The 23,856-nt window shown below is 50.5% G+C and overlaps 1 long non-coding RNA gene across 1 annotated transcript; it reads left to right on the top strand.

Annotated features, from left to right (window-relative positions):
• The first annotated feature begins 4,904 nt into the window (after positions 1–4,904).
• On the top strand, positions 4,905–20,506 carry LOC140724526 (uncharacterized). Its single transcript, XR_012098146.1, has 3 exons — positions 4,905–6,117; positions 11,589–11,843; positions 20,217–20,506. It is a non-coding gene; the product is annotated as an uncharacterized lncRNA (long non-coding RNA).
• Positions 20,507–23,856: the final 3,350 nt, after the last annotated feature.

The following is a 23,856-nucleotide window of genomic DNA, read 5'->3' as shown; positions in this document are numbered from 1 at the left end:
AAGGGATTGGACAGGCTAGATGCAGGAAGATTGTTTCCGATGTTGGGGAAGTCCAGAACAAGGGGTCACAGTTTAAGGATAAAGGGGAAGCCTTTTAGGACCGAGATGAGGAAAAACTTCTTCACACAGAGAGTGGTGAATCTGTGGAATTCTCTGCCACAGGAAACGGTTGAGGCTGGTTCATTGGCTATATTTAAGAGGAAGTTAGATATGGCCCTTGTGGCTAAAGGGATCAGGGGGTATGGAGAGAAAGCAGGTACAGGGTTCTGAGTTGGATGATCAGCCATGATCATACTGAATGGCGGTGCAGGCTCGAAGGGCCGAATGGCCTACTCCTGCTCCTATTTTCTATGTTTCTATGGATTGGGTTTTCATGCTGAAGGTGGAGTTCACCTGGGATAAGAACTCAAGGCAGGTGAGGGCTTTTGTGGGCTTGGGGGCAGCGGGTAATTTTCTGGATTGGGAGAGCTGAGTCAATCCTTGTCTGCAAGTGTCCTGAACAGCCCACTGCTACATTCCAGGCAGATCCAGCAACAGACTGTGGTTTTGCAGGTGAGGACAGGGGATCTTGTGGAAGACATTAGTTTCTACATTATTGACTCTCCACTCATCCCCCTGATCCTTGGGTACCCTAGGCTGTCCGTGGACTGGAGAGAGGCTTTGTTTACCGCATGGTATTCCAATGCCCAGACTCTCTAGTGACCAGTGACCTATGCTTCAGTGCAAGGGAGCCTGAGACCTTCTAGAGACCCAGTCCAGTCCTCGAGAGCGGCCAAACCAGTCCTGGCCAACGGGACAGCGCGAGTCCTGACACTGTCTAGTCGGAATCCCACAGGAACAAGAGAGAGGGAATTTCTCGGTCAGGAGATGTCTGAACTCTCTGGCAGACTTGCTAGTAGGCTGAAAGGACCCAGCCACCAGGTCTCAAGGAAGGAAAAGACTCCTTTATGCTGATCCTTGAAGCCTGTTCGCAGAGCCTTGCTGTCGTTGCCACTGGGTACTGATGGGGAGTTGGACTCTGATTTGGCCACTGTTTCCATGGATGAACTTTGTGAGCTCAGGGAGACGACTCTGATGCCCCTTGAATTGCCCATCACCAATAGGTCTCAGGAGCCGTCCTTGAAGGAAAGTCTAGAGGAGATAGCAACACCCAAACCAGTTGAAATCCCCTCTGTTCAGAAGGACATAGGAGGTTTTTAGCAAGGAGAAGGCCTCAACTCTTCCACCATACCAACACGATGACCTGCTGCCCCATACTTGTCCTCCGTGGGGTCGTTTGTACACGCTCTCAGGCCCAAAGGGAAGCACCATGGAAGAGTGTATAAAGGAAGCTCTGGCCACTGGCTTCATTCTGCCCTCCACCTCACCAACTGGTGCAGGTTTCTTCTTGCTACAAAAGAAAGATGGGAGCCTGCGGCCAGGCCTTGATTACAGGGGATTAAACTGCTTAACAACTGAGAATGGCCACTCACTTCCTCTTATGAATACGGCTTTCAAGAAACTTCAGGGGGTGAGGAGATTCACAATATTAGACCTTCAGAGTGCTTACTGTCTGGTCTGTATCGGGGAGGGCGATGAGCGGAAGATGGCATTCAATACACTGACAGGGCACGGCATGTACCAGGTCATGCCCTTTGACCTTGTAAGGGTCACAGCTGTTTTCCAAGCTTTAAAAATGACGCCTCCGGGGTACTCTCCATAAGTGTGCCTTCATCTACTTGGATGGTATCCTAATATTCTTGAAGTCCATGGGGGAGCAACTCACTCACGTCAGGGACATTTTAAAGAGGCTACTTTACATAAAGTTGGAGAAGTCCAAGTTTCATGTGATGACTGTTTCATTTTCGGGTGTCATCATCTCCAACGGTAGTCTCAAAATACCCTCCCAAGATCCAGGCAGTCAGAGACCGGCCACCATCCGATATCAAACAGGTCCAACGGGATTCGGTAACTTCAGCTCAGCAGCAGCTCCACTGCTGGCCCTAACTAAGAATCCATGGCAACACGCAAAATGCTGGAGGAACTCAGCAGGCCTGGCAGCATTTATGGAAAAGAGTTGATATTTCAGCCTAGACCCTTCAGCAGTCCTGATGATTAATACGGCTTTTTTATGGCAAAGTTTCATGTAGATGTGCTCAATGGTTGGGAGGGCTTTACCCGTGACGGACTGATCTGAGTCCATTCCCACACCAGCCAGTCAGCACACCTTCCACTACGCATCTATAGAAGGTTTTTAACGACATGCCGAATCTCCACAGACTCCCAAGGAAGCAGATGCACTGTCGTGCTTTCTTTGTATTTATATAATGGATCCAGGACAGGTCTTCTGAGATAGTGATGCCCAGGAATTTAAAGTTCCTGATCCTCTCCACCCCTGACCCTTTGATTACTGGCTCATGGACCTCTGATTTCCCTCTCCTGGAGTCAACTATCAGTCCCTTGGTCTTATTGACATTGAGGGAGAGGTTGTTGTTATTACACCACTCAGCCAGATCTTCTGTCTCCCTCCTGTATGCTGATTCATCACCCCCTTTGATATAGCCCACAATAGTGTCATCAACAAACTTGTATCTGGTGTTGGAGCTGTGCTTAGCCACACAGTTGTATTTGTAAAGCAAGTTGATGCACCATCAATAACTCACTCTGAGACGTAAAAGCGAGGTATCGGCTTTTATTGACTGGAAGAAGGAACGAGCAGTGAGTGACCACCATACTACATCCTGGAGACTGAGAGGCCGGGCTCAGACCTCCATCGCCTTTATACAGGGGTCTGTGGGAGGAGCCACAGGAGCAGTCAGCAGGGGGCGTGTCCAGACAGGTATATGTAGTTCACCACATTCACCCCCCCCCCTTTGTTTTAAAAAGAGTCCCCATGTGGCGAAGTTTCTTACAAGTATATTTACAGGTTAAGTCTATCAGGTGGTCGAATCTGTCGCTGCGATCTACGTAGCTCCGGCGGTGATTGCACAGATGCCGGTGGTGGTGATTGCACAGGTGCCGGAGGTGGTGATTGCACAGGTGCCGGTGGTGGTGATTGCACAGGTGCCGGAGGTGGTGATTGCACAGGTGCCGGTGGTGATTGCACAGGTGCCGGTGGTGATTGCACAGGTGCCGATGGTGGTGATTGCACAGGTGCTGGAGGTGGTGATTACACAGGTGCCGGTGGTGATTGCACAGGTGCCGGTGGTGATGATTGCACAGGTGCCGGTGGTGATTGCACAGGTGCCGGTGGTGGTGATTGCACAGGTGCCGGTGGTGGTGATTACACAGGTGCCGGTGGTGATTGCACAGGTGCCGGTGGTGGTGATTACACAGGTGCCGGTGGAGGTGATTGCACAGGTGCCGGTGGTGATTGCACAGGTGCCGGTGGTGGTGATTACACAGGTGCCAGTGGTGATTACACAGGTGCCGGTGGAGGTGATTGCACAGGTGCCGGTGGTGGTGATTGCACAGGTGCCGGTGGTGGTGATTGCACAGGTGCCGGTGGTGGGGATTACACAGATGCCGGTGGTGGTGATTACACAGGTGCCGGTGGTGGTGATTGCACAGATGCCAGTGGTGGTGATTACACAGGTGCCGGTGGTGGTGATTGCACAGGTGCCGGTGGTGGTGATTACACAGGTGCCGGTGGTGATTGCACAGGTGCCGGTGGTGGTGATTACACAGGTGCCGGTGGAGGTGATTGCACAGGTGCCGGTGGTGATTGCACAGGTGCCGGTGGTGGTGATTACACAGGTGCCAGTGGTGATTACACAGGTGCCGGTGGAGGTGATTGCACAGGTGCCGGTGGTGGTGATTGCACAGGTGCCGGTGGTGGTGATTGCACAGGTGCCGGTGGTGGGGATTACACAGATGCCGGTGGTGGTGATTACACAGGTGCCGGTGGTGGTGATTGCACAGGTGCCGGTGGTGGTGATTGCACAGGTGCCGGTGGTGGTGATTGCACAGGTGCCGGTGGTGGTGATTTACAGGTGCCGGTGGTGGTGATTACACAGGTGCCGGTGGTGGTGATTTACAGGTGCCGGTGGTGGTGATTACACAGGTGCCGGTGGTGGTGATTACACAGGTGCCGGTGGTGATTGCACGGGTGCCAGTGGTGGTGATTGCACAGGTGCCGGTGGTGATTACACAGGTGCCGGTGGTGGTGATTGCACAGATGCCGGTGGTGGTGATTACACAGATGCCGGTGGTGGTGATTGCACAGATGCCGGTGGTGGGGATTGCACAGGTGCCGGTGGTGATTGCACGGGTGCCGGTGGTGGTGATTGCACAGGTGCCGGTGGTGGTGATTGCACAGGTGCCGGTGGTGGTGATTACACAGGTGCCGGTGGTGGTGATTGCACAGGTGCCGGTGGTGGTGATTACACAGGTGCCGGTGGTGGTGATTGCACAGGTGCCGGTGGTGGTGATTGCACGGGTGCCGGTGGTGGTGATTGCACGGGTGCCGGTGGTGGTGATTGCACAGGTGCCGGTGGTGGTGATTACACAGGTGCCGGTGGTGATTGCACGGGTGCCGGTGGTGGTGATTGCACAGGTGCCGGTGGTGATTACACAGGTGCCGGTGGTGGTGATTGCACAGATGCCGGTGGTGGTGATTACACAGATGCCGGTGGTGGTGATTGCACAGATGCCGGTGGTGGGGATTGCACAGATGCCAGTGGTGGTGATTGCACAGATGCCGGTGGTGGTGATTACACAGATGCCGGTGGTGGTGATTACACAGATGCCGGTGGTGGGGATTGCACAGATGCCGGTGGTGGTGATTGCACAGATGCCGGTGGTGGGGATTGCACAGATGCCGGTGGTGGGGATTGCACAGATGCCGGTGGTGCTTGCACCGGAGACGGAGGTTGTGCTGGTTCCGGCCTAAATAGGGGGTACGCGTCAAGCTGCGTGAACCTATTGATGGTTTGACTATAGTCCACGACCATCCTATTTTTCTGCCCAGTCCGAACAACAACCACCTGGGACCTCCAAGGGCTTGTGCTTGGCTCGATGATCCCCTCCCTGAGCAGCAGCTGCACCTCTGACTGAATGAAGGCCCTGTCCCCCGCGCTGTACCTCCTGCTTTTAGTTGCCACAGGTTTACAGTCGGGGGTCAGGTTGGCGAACAGCGATGGGGGAGGGATCTTGAGGGTGGAGAGGCCTGCAAGTGGTGTCAGTAGCACAGCTGTCGGCATGGTGTTGGGTGGGATGTGTGGGTCGGTGTGTGTGTGTGGTCAGTAGTGGGGTATATGGCGAGGTCCCACAAAACTGAGGATTCCTGACAGTGAGTGGTGGGAGGGGCCCGTCATATGCCATAGTCACACTTTTGAGGTGGCTCTGGAAGTCCAGCCCCAATAGCACAGGCGCGCACAGTTGAGGCATGACCAGTAGCGCAAAGTCCCGATATTCTGTGCCCTGCACCACCAATGTCGCTACACAACCCCCCCGGATGTCTGTGGAATGCGACCCAGAAGCCATGGTGACCCTCTGGCTTACCGGCCGTGTCATGAGTCCACAGCGTTGCACTGTGTCCGGTCAATAAAACTCTCAGTGCTGCCCGTGTCAAACAGGCAGCTAGTCCTGTGCCCCTCCACCAGGATGTCCATCATTGACCTTGCAAGCTGGTGTGGGGCACTTTGGTCGAGGGTTACGGTGGTCAGAGTTGAACTGCCGTCTTGGTGCCCGGTAAACACCAGCGGGTTGGGGGCGGGGCATGCTGACGCCGACAAAGATGGCCGCCCACATCCGGGCATGCAAGATGGCGGCCCCCATGTCTCACACGCAGCGCTGCTTGACCCCGCTCGTGGTTTAGACTTACAGACCTTGGCGAAATGGCCCTTCTTCCCGCAGCTGGAGCAGGTCGCTTCTCGGGCCGGGCAGCGTTTTCGGGGGTGCCTTTCGAGCCCGCAGAAATAACACAGCTCGGGCTTTCGCCTGGCTGCCACCGTGGTCGGGTTCGGGGAGTTCGTGGAATCGCGACTGGCAGCGGCGTTGGTGAATTCGCTCGCGGGAACCGGCGGCGGTGGGGTCTGAGGTGTCCACGGAACCAGCGGGGAATCGCGCGACTGGACAGCGTCAGCGTTGTGCAGAGCAGCCTCCAGCGTGTCGGCCGTCTCGATCGCCGAGCGTAAGGTAAGATCAGCATTTTCCAGCAGCCGCTGACGTACGTACACTGACCTCATTCCTGTCACAAAGGCGTCTCGTACTAGCAGCTCCGCATGCTGTTCCGCCGTGAGAGTTTTGCAATCACAAGTTCGGACGAGTGTCTGTAGGGCTCGGAGAAATTGGGCGCTCGATTCTCCAGGTCGCTATCGTCGGGTAGCTAAACGATGTCTTGCGTAGACAGTGTTCACCGGCCGCAGGTACTGTCTTCTGAGGGCGTCCAGTGCCCCTTCGTAGGTCGACAGGCCTCTGATAAGTGAGTAAACTTTCGGGGTGACCCTCGAGAGGAGAATTCGGTGCATAACAGTGGGTTCAGTTGCACTAACCTCCTCCAAGTATGATTGGAAGCATGCAAGCCAGAGTTCAAAGGCAAGAGCTGCTTCAGGGGCTTGGGGGTCCAAATCCAATCTTTCCGGACGTAAAACGCTTTCCATGTTTTAAAACTTCCAGTCAATAAAATTGATGCACCATCAATAACTCACTCTGAGACGTAAAAGCGAGGTATCGGCTTTTATTGACTGGAAGAAGGAACGAGCAGTGAGTGACCACCATACTACATCCTGGAGACTGAGAGGCCGGGCTCAGACCTCCATCACCTTTATACAGGGGTCTGTGGGAGGAGCCACAGGAGCAGTCCAGACAGGTATATGTAGTTCACCACACAAGTAGAGCAGGGGGTTAACCACACAGCCCTGTGGTGTGCCAGTCTGGGGTCTGTATGGAGAAAATCCAGAAGGGGGTATTGAGGCCCAGGTCTTGGAGTTTACTGATTGGTTTTGAGGGGACAATGGTATTAAATGCTGAGCTGTAATTTCTAAAGAGCATCCTGATGTACGAGGCGTGCATCTTTCAAAATTTTCAAAGGCTGTTACACATGAGGCTGCTTAACAAGATAAGACCCGATAGCTGACTGTCAGGAGGCAAGAAGTGGGAATAAAGGGGCTATTCAGATTGGTTGTCGGTGACATCAACTCTGCTGTGACGTTCTTTCATGGCTGGTTTACTATCCCAGCTGACTGCCTTCTCCCCATAACCTTTGAAGCCCTGCCTAATCAGGACTTTAATTTAGCTTAATGCCTAACTTAGCTTTAAATGTATCTAAGTACCTGGACTCCTCAGCTGACTGTGGTAATGAATTCCACAGACATTTCACGCTCTGGCTAAAGAAATTCCTCCTCATCTCCATTCTAAATGGACGTCCCTCTGTTCCGAGGCTGTGCCCTCTGGTCCTAGACTCTGCAACTATAGGAGACAGTTGGAACCATTGTATAGATTTCAATGTTCAACAATTTTCAGTGAAATCCTGCCCTCCAGCTCAGATAGAAACAATATTCATTAGTTTTCAATGAGATCCCCCTTGCGGATCTTTTGGAAACAGTATTAGAAAGCTTTCAATTAGATTCCCCCACCCACCCCAGAACAGGAAAGGTCTGCTTATCTTTTTTGTTTCTGTATTCACCCCCCCTATTTACACAGATAAATATTCCACACATTATCTCAACAACCTTGCCAACTTGCCCTGCCCTCTTCAAATATTCCTCACTAACGCACTCAGGCACCTAAACCAGATCTATATGAATTGCACTCCCTCTTCACGCCCGTATTAAACAGTCAGTGCCTCCAGTCAGTCCTGTTCCCTTGAATCCTCCTAGCTTCAAACACACTATTTAGTGTCCTGACAAGTTTTGTGTCAATTACACACAATTAAATAGTACTCTCTGTACCCTTAAATGGCAGTAAACGCTGGCATTGCCATATTATCCTGTCGATCAATAAACAGAACTTCGGCGGCTTTTGCAACACACACAAAATGCTGGAGGAGCTCAGCAGGTCAGGCAGTGTCTGTGGGAAGGAATAAACAGTCCATGTTTCAGTCTGAAACCCTTCTTCAGGACTGGAGAGGAAGGGGGAGGGTGCCAGAATCAGAAGGAAGAGGAAGGTCAGCTAGGAGGGATGTGAAGACTGTAGATTCAGATTGAATCAAAACACACAGTGAAATACATCGAGTGTGGTGGGAGAGGGGATGGAGGACAAGCTCGAAGGTGGGGGGAGGGGATGAAGTAAGAAGCTGGGATGTGATAGGTGGAAAGGTGAAGGGCTGGAGAAGTAGGAATCTGATAGAAGAGGAGAGAAAGAGAAGGAGGGGGCACTAGAGGGAGGTGATATGCAGATGAGGAGAAGAGGTAAGAGACAGAGAGGGGAATGAACAAGAGGGAAGGGGGAGGGAAGTAAATTACCAGAAGGAGATATGGATGTTCATGCCATCAGGTTGGAGGCTACCTAGATGGAAAATGAGTGACCTCGTCATGGCAGAAGAGACGAGTCAGGGACAGGAATTAAAATGGTTGGCCGTTGGGAGATCCCACGTTTTGTGAGTGGAGTGGAGGTGTGTGGTAGTGTAGCAGTCAGAACAATATTATTACAGATGGTGTATTGGAGTTTGTCATTTCCTTCCAATGACTGTGTGTGTTTCGTCCGGGTGTTCTGGTTCCCTCCCACAGTTGAAGTAACTTAGTAGGTTAATTGGTCATTGTATCAAGCTTCAAATTCCTTGGTGTCCACATTTTCGAGGATCTCACCTGGTCCCTAAACTCTTCCATCCTGATCAAAAAGGTGCAACGGCCCCTTTATTTCCTGCGGAGCATCAAGAAAGCTCACCTCTGTCCCAGGATACTGACAGACTTTTATCACTGTACCACTGAGAGCATACTCACCAATTGCAACTCAGTGTGGTATGGCAATTGTCCCGTATCGGACCGCAAAGCACTCCAGAATGTGGTGAAAACTGCCCAGCGGATTATCGGCACCCACTAGCCCACCATTGAGAACATCTACCATAAACGCTGCCTGGGCAGGGCGAAAAGCATTATCAAGGATGCATCTCACCCTAACCATGGACTTTTTACTCTCCTCCCATCCGGTAGGCGCTACAGGAGCCTCCGCTCCCACACCAGCAGGCACAGGAAGAGCTTCTTCCCTGAGGCTGTGACCCTGCTGAACCTCACATCACAGCGCTAAGCAGTATTGCACCCATATTGTACTGTCTCAGTACTTTTATATTTGTGTGCTGTAGCACTTACTTTTTATTCGCAGTTATTTTGTAAATAACACTATTCTTTGCATTTCTGGTCAGATGCTAACTGTATTTCATTGGCTTTGTATCTGTACTTGGCACAATGACAATAAAGTTGAATCTGATCTAATCTGAATTGTCTTGGGCCAATTGGCCTGTTCCGCACTGTATCCCTGAGTAAATCAATCGATCAATAATGTAGACGGCTAGAGGCTTCTCTTCCCCGGGTGGAAATGGCTGATACGACAGGGCAAAATGACAAGATGATTGGAGTAAATACAAAGTATGGGGGAATATCAGAGGTTTCTTACCAACACACACAGTGGTAGGAGCATTCTAACCTCACTCCTTCTGAACTCTCGGCTCTCAACTCCCTCTGACTAACCCTAACCTCACCATCAAATCCACAGATGGGGGGTTACTGTAGTAGTCTGGGGGACTAACCTCTACCTTGCTGAGGCCCAGCGCCAACTCTCAGACACCTCCTCTTACTTACCCCTCGAACAGGACCCCACTAAAAAACACCAGGCCATTGTCTCTCACATCATCAACCTTATTGACTCTGGGGATCTCCCATCCACTGCCACCAAACTCGGTTCCCTCACCCACCTCCCATTTCTACCTCCTACCCAAGATACACAAACCCAGGTAGACCCATTGTTCTGTTTGTTCCTGCCCCACTGATCTCATATCAGCTCACCTCGACTCTGTTTTATCCCCCCTGTTCAGTCCCTTCCCATCTACATCCATGACACCTCACACACTCTTCATCTTTGCAATGATTTCAAATTCCCTGGCCCCATCATCTTACTTTTACTATGGATGTCCAGTCCCTATACACCTCCATCCCCCACCAGGATGGCCTCAAAGCTCTCTGTTTCTTTCTGGACACCAAACCCAACCAGTTCCTCTCCACCACCACTCTCCTCTGCATAGCAGAACTTGTCCTCACTCTAAATAATTTCTCCTTTGGCTCCTCTCACTTCCTTCAAACAAAAGGGGTAGCCATGGGCACTCACATGGTCCCAGCTATGCCTGCCTGGTTGTCGGCTATGTGGAACAGTCTATGTTCCAAGCCTACACTGGTGACCATCCGTCCCACACTTTTCCTACGCTACATCGATGACTACATTAGTGCTGCTTCCTGCACCCGTGCTGACTCATCGACTTCATCCACTTTGCCTCCGACTTCCACCCTGCCCTCAAATTCACCTGGTCCATTTCCGACACTTCCCTTCCCTTTCTCGATCTCACTGTCTCTATCTCCAGCAACAGCTTATCCACTGATGTCTACTACAAATCCATGGACTCTCACAGCTACCTAGACTACACCTCGTCCCATTGTTATGCCATCTCCTTCTCTCAATTCCTGTTTTCATTTCAGAACAAAGGAGATGTTCTACTTTTTCAAAATAGGGGCTTCCTTTCCTCAACTGCTGCCATGAACCGTGTCTCTCCCATTTCACCACGTCTGCTCTCCCGCCACCCTACCAGGGATACGATTCCCCTCACGCTCACCTACCACGCAACAAGCCTCTGTGTTCAGCACTTAATTCTCTGTAATTTCTGTCATCTCCAACGGCATCCCACCACCAAGGCCATCTTTCCACTCCCCCTACTTTCTGCTTTCCACAGGGATCGCACCCTATGTGACTTCCTTGTCCATTTGTCCCCCTCCACTGATCTCCCTCCTGGCACTTACCCTTGAAAGCAGAACATGTGCTACACTTGCCCCTACACCTCCTCCCTCACCACCATTCAGGGCCTTAAACAGTCCTCTCAGGTGAGGTGACTCTTCACCTGTGAGTCTGTTGGGGTTATCTATAGTATCCAGTGCTTCTGGTGTGGCCTCCTGTAATTCCGTGAGACCCAACGTAGATTGGGAGACTGTTTCGCTGAGCACCTACACTCCGTCTGCCAGTGGCCACTCATTGTAATTCCAATTCCCATTCCCATTCTGACATGTCTGTCCATGGCCTCCTCCACTGTTGTGATGAATAAGCACTCGGGTTGGAGGAACAACACCTTATACTCCGTCTGGAGAGCCTCCACCCTGATGGCCTGAACATGGATTTCTCAGACCTCTGGTTATGTTCCCCTCCCACCCCTTCACCATTCCCATTCCCTTTTCCCTCCATCACCTTATCTCCATACCTGCACATTACCTCCCACTGGTGCTCTTCTCGCTTTTCTTTCTTCCATGGTCTCCGTCCTCTCCAATCCGATTCCCCCTTTTCCAGCCCTGTACCTCTTTCACCAATCAACTTCCCAGATCTTTACTTTGCCCCTCCCCCTCCCGGTTTCACCTTTCACCTTGTGTTTCTTCCTCCACCTTCTAACTCTGACTCTTCATCTTTTTTTCCTCCAGTCTTGAAGAACGGTTTCAGCCCGAACCTTCGACTGTTCTCTTTCCCATCGATGGTGCCTGGCCTGCTGAGTTCCTCCAGCATTTTGTGTGTTGCTTGGATTTCCAGCATCAGCAGATTCTCTCGTTTGGAGTGTGGAAGATGCTGCCAATGATGCTAGAGCCAGATCCATCAACGACTGTTAACAAACTCTTGGGCGAAGAGAGGATAGGAAAATGGAGAGTTATGTTGGAGGGAAGGCTTCGGTTGACTTTCAAGTAAGACCCTAAAACTATATGACATAAAAGAATAAGTCATTCATCCCATCGAGTCTGCTCCACAATGGCTGATTTATCATCCCTCTCAACCTCATTCTCCTGCCTTCTCCCCATAACCTTTGACACCCTGATGAATCAAGAACCCATCGACCTTTGCTTTAATTACTATATACTCAGATTCAACACCTTTTAGCTAAAGAGCATAGGACAGGGTGGGCACAACATTATGGGCTGAAGGGCCTGTAGTTCTCTCTGTCTTATGTTCTTTGGGAGTTAGACAGAGGGCCTTGCATACTGCATATAAATATTTAGAGAGGGATTGAATGCCTTCAGCCTGCAGGGAGAGTTTAAGGTCACTAGGGGGCAGTGCAGGCCAAGGCACTGAGCTAGGGTCAGTACAGAGCTCAGGAAAGGCCTGGTGAACTGTGGAATTGACGGCCTCCGATATTGCAAAGCAGCTATTACATTTGAGACCTTTAGCCTGGGAAATCTGATTCTTTTTGGCAACACACACTAAATTTTGGAGGAACTCAGCAGTCAGGCAGCATATATGGAAATGAATAAACTTTTGTTGTTGTTGTGTTGTCAAGAAGGCGTATGGTGTGTTGGCATTCATCAACCGTTGGACTGAGTTTAGGAGCCGAGAGATAATGTTACAGCTATACAAGACCTTGGTCAGACCCCACTTGGAGTACTGTGCTCAGTTCTGGTTATGTCACTACAGGAAGGAGGTGGATACTATAGAGAGAGTGCAGAGGAGATTTACAAGGATGTTGCCTGGATTGGAGGGCGTACCTTATGAGAATAGGTTCAGTGAACTTGGCCTTTTCTCCTTGGAGCGACGGAGGATGAAAGGTGATCTGATAGAGGTTTATAAGATGATGAGAGGCATTGATCATGTTGATAGTCAGAGGCTTTTTCCCAGGGCTGAAATGGCTAACACGATAAGGCATAGTTTGAAAGTGCTTGGAAATAGATACCGAGGGGATGTCAGAGGTAAGTTTTTCACACAAGAGTGGTGGGTGAGTGGAATGGACTGAAATATCCAAATAGGAATGGGGACTGGAATTAAAGCGCTTGGCCACTGGGGAATCTTGCTTTTTGTGAATGGAGCAAATGTACTCGACAAAGCGGTCCTGTGATCTCAGTTGGGTTTCCAGCATCTGTAGAATCTCTTGTGTATAGGAACAGTAAGTGTGCGTTCACTGGGTGAAGGGTATGGATTCCACTGCAAAATACCAGAACCTTGGCCAAACCTGCAGCCACTCACACAAACTACTTGGTGGACTTCCCGTGCAAAACCTCAAAAGAGTTCTGTAAGATAAAGTATCTCCAATTCTTCTAATTGGATAGTAAATCACAAAAAAATGGCTCTGTTTTCCTTTTCTCCGTCTGAAGACTTCCCAACAATCCCATTCTGCTCTTCTTGGCTTCTGCTGCAAGTTTATTTGAAATCTTACAAAACTCAGTCCAATTCGTACTCAAATTTTTTGTTGCGATCTTTCTAAACTTCATCTTTTAACCACTTAATGTAAACAGTTTCCTTGTGACAACGTCCCTGTCAACAATGCTTATGACCAGCAAACTGCATGACAGTACAGGACAAACACAGATTGAAACACCCCCTACACACTGTCCCAATACACACTCCCGGGGTCAGGCACAGAGTGAAACACCCCCTACACTGTCCCAATACACACTCCCGGGGTCAGGCACAGAGTGAAACACCCCCTACACTGTCCCAATACACACTCCCAGGGTCAGACACAGAGTGAAACACCTCCTACACTGTCCCATCACACACTCCCGGGGTCAGACACAGAGTGAAACACCCTCTACACTGTCCCATCACACACTCCCAGGGTCAGACACAGAGTGAAACACCCCCTACACTGTCCCATCACACACTCCCGGGGTCAGACACAGAGTGAAACACCCTCTACACTGTCCCATCACACACTCCCAGGGTCAGACACAGAGTGAAACACACCCTACACTGTCCCATCACACGCTCCCGGGGTCAGACACAAAGTGATACACCCTCTACACTGTCCCATCACACACTCCCGGGGTCAGACACAGAGTGAAACACCCCCTACACTGTCCCATCACACACTCCCGGGGTCAGACACAGAGTGAAACACCCTCTACACTGTCCCATCACACACTCACGGGGTCAGACACAGAGTGAAACACCCTCTACACTGTCCCATCACACACTCCCGGGGTCAGACACAGAGTGAAACACCCCCTACACTGTCCCATCACACACTCCCGGGGTCAGACGCAGAGTGAAACACCCTCTACACTGACCCATCACACACTCCCGGGGTCAGACACAGAGTGAAACACCCCCTACACTGCCCCATTACACACTCCCAGGGTCATACACAGAGTGAAACACCCTCTACACTGTCCCATCACACACTCCCGGGGTCAGACACAGAGTGAAACACCCCCTACACTGTCCCATCACACACTCCCGGGGTCAGACGCAGAGTGAAACACCCTCTACACTGACCCATCACACACTCACGGGGTCAGACACAGAGTGAAACACCCCCTACACTGTCCCATCACACACTCACGGGGTCAGACACAGAGTGAAACACCCCCTACACTGTCCCATCACACACTCACGGGGTCAGACACAGAGTGAAACACCCCCTACACTGTCCCATCACACACTCACGGGGTCAGACACAGAGTGAAACACCCCCTACACTGTCCCATCACACACTCACGGGGTCAGACACAGAGTGAAACACCCTCTACACTGTCCCATCACACACTCCCGGGGTCAGACACAGAGTGAAACACCCCCTACACTGTCCCATCACACACTCCCGGGGTCAGACACAGAGTGAAACACCCCCTACACTGTCCCATCACACACTCCCGGGGTCAGACACAGAGTGAAACACCCCCTACACTGTCCCATCACACACTCCCGGGGTCAGACACAGAGTGAAACACCCTCTACACCGTCCCATCACACACTCCCGGGGTCAGACACAGAGTGAAACACCCCCTACACTGTCCCATCACACACTCCCGGGGTCAGACACAGAGTGAAACACCCCCTACACTGTCCCATCACACACTCACGGGGTCAGACACAGAGTGAAAAAACCCCTACACCGTCCCATCACACACTCCCGGGGTCAGACACAGAGTGAAACACCCCCTACACTGTCCCATCACACACTCCCGGGGTCATACACAGAGTGAAACACCCTCTACACTGTCCCATCACACACTCCCGGGGTCAGACACAGAGTGAAACACCCTCTACACAGTCCCATCACACACTCCCGGGGTCAGACACAGAGTGAAACACCCTCTACACTGTCCCATCACACACTCCCGGGGTCAGACACAGAGTGAAACACCCTCTACACCGTCCCATCACACACTCCCGGGGTCAGACACAGAGTGAAAAACCCCCGTACACTGTCCCATCACACACTTCCGGGGTCAGACACAGAGTGAAAAACCCCCTACACTGTCCCATCACACACTCCTAGAATCAGACACAGAGTGAAACACCCCCTACACTGTCCCATCACACACTCCCGGGGTCAGACACAGAGTGAAACACCCTCTACACTGTCCCATCACACACTCCCGGGGTCAGACACAGAGTGAAACACCCCCAACACTGTCCCATCACACACTCCCGGGGTCAGACACAGAGTGAAACACTCCCTACACTGCCCCATTACACACTCCCGGGGTCAGACACAGAGTGAAACACCCTCTACACTGACCCATCACACACTCCCGGGGTCAGACACAGAGTGAATCTCCCTCCACACCGTCCCATCACACACTCCCGGGGTCAGACACAGAGTGAAACACCCCCTACACTGTCCCATCACACTCTTCCGGGGTCAGACACAGAGTGAAACACCCCCTACACTGTCCCATCACACTCTTCCGGGGTCAGACACAGAGTGAAACACCCCCTACACCGTCCCATCACACACTCCCGGGGTCAGAGACAGAGTGAAACACCCTCTACACTGTTCCATCACACACTCCCGGGGTCAGACACAGAGTGAAACACCCTCTACACTGTCCCATCACACACTCCCGGGGTCAGACACAGAGTGAAACACCCTCTGCACTGTCCCATCACACACTCCTAGAATCAGACACAGAGTGAAACACCCTCTACACTGTCCCATCACACACTCCTAGAATCAGACACAGATTTGTCTCTTTACTCATAACAATGCAAAACATTTTTGAACTATGGTTGCTGCTACCAAAATGCTCCCACACAGATTCACCCTGATCAGAATTCCCCCTCCCTTGGGTTTGTTACATTTGACAAAGTTGTGAAGTACTGTAAAAATCCAGCTCTCCCTGTGACTCCCCGTCTCGGTTTTTGTTTGGTGATTCAAAGCTTTGTTGACAACTCACTGAAGTATTCAATCTAAATGATTCTGTGATGGAGGAAACGACTCGGTTCTCTCTCATCTTCACCACTGTACTTTTGGATACTGTTGGTGGGGATGACCTACTAGGAACAAGTTGCAGTGGTCCTGTCTCTGGCACTAAGGTTGGACCCGCGACTAGGAAGGGGAGGAGGGAAGAGAAGAGAGCGGTATTGATAGGGGATTCTATAGTCGGGGGGCAGATAGGAGATTTTGTGGGGAAGATCGGGAGTCTCAGATGGTATGTTGCCTCCCTGGTGCCGGGGTCCGGGACATCTCAGATCGGGTGCAGGTTATTCTCGAGAGGGAGGGCAAGAACCCAGATGTTGTGGTCCATGTTGGGACCAACGACGTGGGTAGGATGAGTGAGGGGGTCCTGCGTAGGGAGTTCAGGGAGTTAGGTGCGAAGCTGAAGAGCAGGACCTCCAGGGTAACAATCTCAGGATTGCTACCTGTGCCACGTGTGAGTGAGGCAAGGAACAGAAGGATTATACAGATTAATACGTGGCTGAGAGGATGGTGCAGGAGGGAGGGCTTCAGGTTTTTAGATAATTGGGCTTTGTTCCAGGGAAAGTGGGATCTGTTCCGACGGGACGGTTTACACCTGAACTGGAGCGGTACTAACATTCTTGCAGGAAAGTTTGCTAGTGCTTCTTGGGGGGGGGGTTTAAACTAAATTTACAGGGGGCAGGGATCCAGAATGCGAGAGAGGATAGCGAGATGAAGAATAAAGGACAGGTGGGGACTACACAGTTCTGGAATATTAAGTGTGCAGTAGAGAAAGGTGAGGCGGAACAAGTGATAAGGAGGACTCATGTACAGAGGGATGGTCTGACGGAACATGGAGTTAAATGTGCAGAAAGAATAAGTAAATTTAGGAAGGACAACAAAATTCAAGGGACGTATAGTCCGATGGGAGTTTGGGGAGCTGGGTTAAGCACAATAAGCAGCGATTTAAATAGAGAGAGGAGAAATGGGCTAAAAATTCTATATCTGAATGCACGAAGTGTCAGAAATAAGGTGGATGAGCTTGAAGCCCAGGTGTGAATGGGTAACTATGATGTTGTTGGGATAACGGAGACATGGCTGCACGGAGATCAGACCTGGGAAATGAATGTACAAGGGTATACGTGCTATCGTAGGGACAGAAATGTGGGCAGAGGGGGTGGGGTGGCCCTGTTGGTGAGGAATGAGATTCAGTCCTTTGCAAGGGGGGACATAGGGTCAGGAGAAGTAGAGTCTGTGTGGATGGAACTGAGGGCAAAAAGACCCTAATGGGTGTTGTCTACAGGCCACCAAACATGGATATTGGGTGCAAGTTGAATAGGGAGCTAACATTGGCATGTGGCAAAGGTAATGTCACAGTAGTTATGGGGGATTTCAACATGCAGGTGAACTGGGAGAATCAGGTTGGTGCTGGACCCCAGGATAGGGAGTTTGTAGAGTGCCTATGGGATGCATTCTTGGAACAGCTTGTACGAGAGCCGACCAGGGACAAGGCTATTCTGGATTTAGTCTTGTGTAATGAACAGGATTTGATAAGCGATCTTGAAGTAAAGGAGCCATTAGGAGGTAGTGACCATAATATGATAAGTTTTTATCTGCAATTTGAGAAGGATAAGGGCAGATCGGAGGTGTCAGTGTTGCAGTTGAACAAAGGAGACTATGGAGCCATGAGGGAGGAGCTGGCCAAAGTTAACTGGACGGACATCCTAGCAGAAAAGACAGTGGAACAGCAATGGCAGGTATTCTTGGGAATAATGCACAAGGTGCAAAATCAGTTCATCCCCCGGAGAAGGAAGGATTCAAAGGGGGGAAAGGGGCCACAATGGTTGACAAAGGAAGTCAGAGATTGCATAGCATTAAAAAAAAAGGAAATATGACAGAGCAAAGGTGAGTGGGAGGACAGATGATTGGGAAATTTTTAAGGAACAATAGAACTTAACTAAAAAGGCAATACAGGGAGAAAAAATGAGGTACGAACGCAAGCTGGCCAGGAATATAAAGGAGGATAGCAAAAGCTTTTTTAGGTATGTAAAGAGAAAGAAGATAGTTAAGAACAATGTTGGGCCCTTGAAGAATGAATTGGGTGAAATTGTTATGGGAAACAGAGAAATGGCAGAAGAATTTAATAAGTACTTTAGATCTGTCTTCACTAGGGAAGACACAAGCAATCTCCCAGATGTATGGATGGGCCAAGGACATAGGGTAACAGAGGAAATGAAACAGGTTGACATTAGGAAGGAAACGGTGATGAGTAGACTGATGGGACTGAAGGCTGACAAATCCCCAGGTCCAGATGGTCTGCATCCTAGGGTACTAAAGGAGGTAGCTCTGGAAATTGCGGATGCATTGGTAATCATTTTCCAATGTTCCTTAGATTCAGGATCAGTTCCTGAGGATTGGAGAATGGCTAATGTTATCCCACTTTTTAAGAAAGGAGGGAGGGAGAAAACAGAGAACTATCGTCCTGTCAGCCTGACATCAGTAGTGGGGAAGATGCTAGAGTCCATTATTAAAGATGAAATATTGGCATATCTAGATAGCAGTGATAGGACTGGGCCGAGCCAGCATGGATTTACCAAGGGCAAATCATGCTTGACTAATCTATTGGAGTTTTTCGAGGATGTGACCAGGAAGTTAGACAAGGGAGATCCAGTGGATGTAGTGTACCTCGATTTTCAGAAGGCATTTGATAAGGTCCCACATAGGAGATTGGTGGGTAAAATCAGAGCTCATGGCATTGGGGGGAAGATATTGACATGGATAGAAAACTGGTTGGCAGATAGAAAGCAAAGGGTAGCGGTGAACGGGTGTTTCTCGGAATGGCAGGTGGTGACTAGTGGGGTGCCACAGGGCTCGGTATTGGGACCACAGCTGTTTACGATTTACATCAACGATGTAAATGATGAAGGCATTGAGAATAACATCAGCAAGTTTGCTGATGATACTAAGCTGGGTGGCAGTGTGACATGTGATGAGGATGTTAGGAGAATTCAGGGTGACTTGGATAGGCTGGGTGAGTGGGCAGATACTTGGCAGATGACATTTAATGTGAATAAGTGTGAGGTTATCCACTTTGGGAGTAAGAACTGGAAGGCAGATTATTATCTGAACGGTGTAAAGTTAGGTAAGGGAGAAATACAAAGAGATCTAGGAGTCCTTGTTCATCTGTCACTGAACGTGAATGAGCAAGTGCAGCAGGCAGTGAAGAAGGCTAATGGAATGTTGGCCTTTATTACAAAGGGAATTGAGTACAAGAGCAAGGAAATCCTCTTGCATTTGTACAGGGCCCTGGTGAGACCACACCTGGAGTATTGTGTACGGTTTTGGTCTCCAGGGTTAAGGAAGGACATCCTGGCTGTAGAGGAAGTGCAGCATAGATTCATGAGGTTAATTCCTGGGATGTCCGGACTGTCTTACGCAGAGAGGTTAGAGAGACTGGGCTTGTACACACTGGAATTAAGGAGATTGAGAGGGGATCTGATTGCAACATATAAGATTATTAAGGGATTGGACAAGATAGAGGCAGGAAATATGTTCCAGATGCTGGGAGAGTCCAGTACCAGAGGGCATGGTTTGAGAATAAGGGGTAGGTCATTTAGGACAGAGTTAAGGAAAAACTTCTTCTCCCAGAGAGTTGTGGGGGTCTGGAATGCACTGCCTCAGAAGGCAGTGGAGGCCAATTCTCTGGATGCTTTCAAGAAGGAACTAGATAGGTATCTTATGGATAGGGGAATCAAGGGATATGGGGACAAGGCAGGAACCGAGTATTAATAGTAGATGATCAGCCATGATCTCAGAATGGTGGTGCAGGCTCGAAGGGCCGAATGGTCTACTTCTGCACCTATTGTCTATTGACTATTGACTTGCTTTGTAAACCGGCTAACCCTCCTTTTATCCTGTTCTCAATCTTGTTTGGAATTCTCAGAATCAGAACAGGATGGCTCATTGCTGTGGTGGTTAGGACAACGCTCTCCAGTCCCAGCGGCCCACGTTCATCTCCGTAAGGAATTTGTACATTTCCAATGTGACTACGTATCCTGAGATGTTCTGGTTAACACAAGATGTGAACTGGTCTTTGTAAGTTGTCTGTGATTAGGCTGGGGTTAAATCGGGGCTTGCTGGGCACTGTGTCTCGAAGTGTCACACTGTATCCCAAAATAAGTAAAGAGATAGATAGATAAGTAAATGAATAAATACATAAATTGCAATAAGAAATATATATGTAAACAAAGGAGTTAAACGAGTAGAGCAAAACGAGAACAAACAAAATAGTGTGGTAGCATTCAGGGGTTCATTGTCTGTTCAGAATTCCGATAGTGGACGGGAAGAAGCTGTTCCTGAAACACTGTGTGTGTGTCTTCAGGCTCCTGTACCTCCTCTCTGATGGTAGCAATGGGAAGCAGGCATGTCCTGGGTGATGGGGTCCTGAATGTTGAGTGCCAGCCTTTCAGGTATCACCTGTTGAAGATTTCCTCGATGTTGGGGAGGTGAGTGCCCATGAGGGGCATAGCTGAGTTCACAACTTTCTGATCCTGTGCATACCAGACACGTTCGAGCGCTCTCGGGAGTCTGTCCTTCCTCAGGCTGTTCCAGACACGAAGGGGCTTCCAGTCCTTCCCGAGCCAGACTGCGCAGTCAGCTTCACCTCCGACTTAAGCACCCCATCATTCACTTCACAGTGTCCCCTTCCTAGCATGTCTTCCCGCATTGTCATAGAACACTACAGCACAGAACCAGGCTGTTCAGCCCATCTAATCCATGCCTAGTCTCATCGACCTGCCCCTGGACCACAACCCTCCATACCCCACCCATCCATGTACCGATCCAAACTTCTCTTAAATGTTGAAATTGAACCCACTTGCACTGGCAGCTTGTTCCACACCCTCTGAGTGAAGAAGTTCCTCTCACATAAACATTCCACCTTTCACCCTTAAACCATGACCTCTAGTTCTAGTCTGGCTCATACTTACCCTATCTGTACCCCTCATATTGCTATTGAACTTCCCCTCAATTTCCTGTGCTCAGTAGTCCTCACCTATTCCCTATACCTCAGGTTCTCTAGATCCTCATTTCTTCCCCCTTTCTCACTCACTACAGATTCTCTGCTTTCAGCCCTTTTGCCATCTTCCAATGGGAGCTTGCCCCGTCTGCCCCAGCGTGTGTATCTGGGAGCAGGAATCTCCGGGAAACCTTCCCACCAGAACTGGCAGCTCACCACTCAGGATGGGGAAGGAATGCCGAGCATTTTTTACACCATATTTCTGGAAGGAACCTCATTTGACCTGTTTGAAAGTTACAACTGCTTTACATTAGAGAGCAGCCTTGGAGTAAACAAAGTGGAGGGCCAACTCCAGCCTTCCATGTGGAGTTCAATCTCCCACCATGTGTGGAGACACAGTCTCAGAGTAAACAGGTCAGACTGAACGGCAAAAATCAGGCCACAGGGGATCCCACGCACCCACCTGGTCAGAAACCTGTCAAAACGGAGCTGGCTGAGCTGTCCATTGAGATTACTGTACAAGCAATGTATGATGTCTCTGGGTCTGAGTGGGATCTCAGTGAAACCTATCACAAATTGAAAGGCTGAGATAGAGTGGAGTCCAAGTCACTGGGTATAATTAAAGTGGAGGTTGACAGGTTCTTGATTAGTCAGTGTGTCAAAGGTTGCGGAGAGAAGGCAGGAAAATGGGGTTCAGCTTTAGGGACAGGGATGGGGGAGTTAGTGGTCAGGTTGGGATTTAGGGACAGGGATGGGGGAATTAGTAGTCAGGTTGGGGTTTAGGACAGGGATGGGGGAGTTAGTGGTCAGATTGGAGTTTAGGGACAGTGATGGGTGAGTTAGTGGTCAGGTTGGGGTTTAGGGACAGGGTTGGGGGAGTTATTGGTCAGGTTGGGGTTTAGGGACAAGAATGGGGGAGTTAGTAGTCAGGTTGGGGTTTTTGAAGAGGGATGGGGGAGTTAGTGGTCAGGTTGGGGCTTGGGGACAGGGATGCGGGAGTTAGTGGTCAGTTTGGGGTTTATGGACAAGTATGTGGGAGTTAGTGGTCAGTTTGAGGTTTAGGGACAGGGATGGGGGAGTTAGTGGTCAGGTTGGGGTTTAGGGACAGGGATGGGTGAGTTAGTGGTCAGGCTGGGGTTTAGGGACAGGGATGGGGGAGTTAGTGGTCAGTTTGTGGTTTCGGAATAGGGATGGGTGAGTTAGTGGTCAGGCTGGGGTTTGGGGACAGGGATGGGGGAGTTAGTGGTCAGGTTGGGGTTTAGGGACAGGGATGGGGGATTTAGTTGACAGTTTGGGGTTTAGGGACAGGAATGGGGGAGTTAGTGGTCAGGTTGGGGTTTTGGGACAGGGATGCGGGATTTAGTTGTCAGTTTGGGGTTTAGGGACAGGGATGAGGGAGTTAGTGGTCAGGTTGGGGTTTAGGGACAGGGATGGGGGAGTTCGTGGTCAGGTTGGGGTTTAGGGACAGGGATGGGGGATTTAGTGGTCAATTTGGGGTTTAGCGACAGGGATGAGGGAGTTAGTGGTCAGGTTGGGGTTTAGGGACAGGGATGGGGGAGTTTGTGGTCAGGTTGGGGTTTAGGGACAGGGATGGGGGAGTTAGTGGTCAGGTTGGGGTTTAGGGACAGGGATGGGGGAGTTAGTGGTCAGGTTGGGGTTTAGGGACAGGGATGGGGGAGTTCGTGGTCAGGTTGGGGTTTAGGGACAGGGATGGGGGATTTAGTGGTCAGTTTGGGGTTTAGGGACAGGGATGAGGGAGTTAGTGGTCAGGTTGGGGTTTAGGGACAGGGATGGGGGAGTTCGTGGTCAGGTTGGGGTTTAGGGACAGGGATGGGGGAGTTAGTGGTCAGGGTGGGGTTTAGAGACAGGGATGGGGGTGTTAGTGGTCAGTTTGATGTTTAGGGACAGGGATGGGGGAGTTAGTGGTCAGGTAGGGGTTTAGGAACTCGGATGAGGGGAGTTTGTGGTCAGGATGGGGTTTAGGAACAGTGATGGGGTAGTTAGTGGTCAGGCTGGGGTTTAGGAACAGTGATGGGGGAGTTAGTGGTCAGGTTGGGTTTATGGACAGGGATGAGGGGTGTTAGTGCTCAGGTTGGGTTTTAGGGACAGGGATGGGGGAGTTAGTGGTCAGGTTGGGGTTTAGGGACAGGGATGGGGGAGTTAGTGGTCAGGTTGGGGTTTAGGGACAGGGATGGGGGAGTTCGTGGTCAGGTTGGGGTTTAGGGACAGTGATGGGGGAGTTATTGGTCAGGTTGGGGTTCACGGACAGTGATGGGTGAGTTAGTTGTCAGGTTGGGGTTTAGGGGCAGGGATGGGGTAGTTAGTGGTCATGTTGGGGTTTAGGGACAGGGATGGGGTTTTAGTGGTCAGGTTGGGATTTAGGAACAGTGATAGGGGAGTTAGTGGTCAGCTTGGGGTTTAGGGACAGGGCTGGTGGAGTTAGTGGTCAGGTTGGTGTTTAGGGACAGTGATGGGGGAGTTATTGGTCAGGATGGGGTTTAGGGACAGGGATGAGGGGAATTAGTGGTCAGGTCGTGGTTTAGGGACAGGGCTGGTGGAGTTATTG

Source organism: Hemitrygon akajei, chromosome 3, assembly GCF_048418815.1.
Source record: "Hemitrygon akajei chromosome 3, sHemAka1.3, whole genome shotgun sequence".
Taxonomy (NCBI): domain Eukaryota; kingdom Metazoa; phylum Chordata; class Chondrichthyes; order Myliobatiformes; family Dasyatidae; genus Hemitrygon; species Hemitrygon akajei.
The sequence above is the reverse complement of the archived record's forward strand: the minus strand, read 5'-3'. Positions and strand labels throughout refer to the sequence as shown.